Source organism: Galeopterus variegatus, unplaced genomic scaffold (genome assembly GCF_000696425.1).
Source record: "Galeopterus variegatus unplaced genomic scaffold, G_variegatus-3.0.2 Scaffold45281, whole genome shotgun sequence".
Classification (NCBI taxonomy): Eukaryota; Metazoa; Chordata; class Mammalia; order Dermoptera; family Cynocephalidae; genus Galeopterus; species Galeopterus variegatus.
Genome location: NW_007771392.1, coordinates 1,173 through 2,397, shown reverse-complemented (window position 1 = coordinate 2,397; position 1,225 = coordinate 1,173). Strand labels below are relative to the sequence as shown.

Sequence of the window (1,225 nt, the reverse complement as noted above, 5' to 3'; positions counted from 1 at the left end):
AGAGTGTTAGAGAAACACAATTTCCTGGGGAAACAGTTAGAAAATGACAGTTCCCTTCACTCGCTTACTAAATTGTGAGCAACTTGAGGGCAGGATATGTCTCACCCATATCTGTGTCCCTAGATCTGACACAGTGCCCATCAAGATCAGCTGCTCTGTAAATTACTATTGAATTAACTGAGTGCTCTTGTAATGTGGTATTACTTCAAAAGATAACTAACTACTACTTATAACTCTATTCCTGTGAGGATTTATTTTATAGTCCCAGGCAAGGAGAGACAAGACCTATCTCTTTGCCTTGTTGTCCTTGTCCCCACTGGTTGGGTCTCCAGTCCCCAAAGGGGGGTCAAGAGCTCTGTGACTCACAGTCCAACCCTGGTCAAGTCCACGTTTGCTGTGTGTATTCAGTGTACTCAGCACATCCAGAGGTAAATTCTTTACTGTCCCTCTTCCTGCAGCCCTTATCTCCACTGATGTGAAAGTTGGCCAGAGGCTTTCTAACTTTCTCTCAAAGCCTCCCACCCAGATTATTATAAAAGCTGCCTAACTAATCTTTTGCCCCCTTCTACCCATTTTCCTTTCTGCAGGAAGAGTGATTTTATTAACACAATCTGAAATGGCTAAAATTAAAGACTGACTTTCCAAGTGTTGGTATGAATGTGGAGGAACTGGAACTCTGAAACATTTTCAGTGGAAATGCAAAAATGGTCCAGCTACTTTTGAAAACAGTTTCTTATAAGTGTAAATATTCCTATGACCCAGCAATGTACTCCTGAGTATTTACTCAAGAGGAATAAAAACATGTTCACGCAAAGACTTGTATTTTTTTTGTGGTTGCCCAGTACAGGGATCTGGACCCTTGACCTTGGTGTTAGCACTACGCTCTAACCAATTGAGCTAACCAGCCAGCCCCCTGCATTTGATTTTTATAGATGCTTTGTGCATTAGAGGCAAACACTGGAAACAACCCAAATGTTCATCAATCTGTGAATGTATTAGTCCATTTCTGCTTATAACAAAATACCTGGAACTAGGTAATTTGTCAAGAAACAATATTTATTGCTTACAGTGTCAGATGCTAGGAAGTCCAAAGTCCAGGGAACACATCTGGTAAGAGCCTTCTTTGGCAGTGACTTCAGTGACACTGGGTATCACATTGCAAGAAAGGCAGAAGCAAGAAAGTGAGCTTCTCATGCACTCTCCTATTTTTTTAAAAAAGATGACC

The 1,225-nt window shown here is 41.1% G+C and overlaps 1 long non-coding RNA gene across 1 annotated transcript in view; it reads left to right on the top strand.

Annotated features, from left to right (window-relative positions):
- Positions 1 to 814, top strand: part of LOC103584138 — a 2,757-nt gene extending 1,943 nt beyond the window's left edge. Inside the window, exon 2 of the long non-coding RNA XR_549936.1 lies at positions 588 to 814. This is a non-coding gene — a long non-coding RNA (uncharacterized LOC103584138). The remainder of the gene's footprint in view (positions 1 to 587) is intronic.
- The last annotated feature ends 411 nt before the right edge of the window (positions 815 to 1,225 follow it).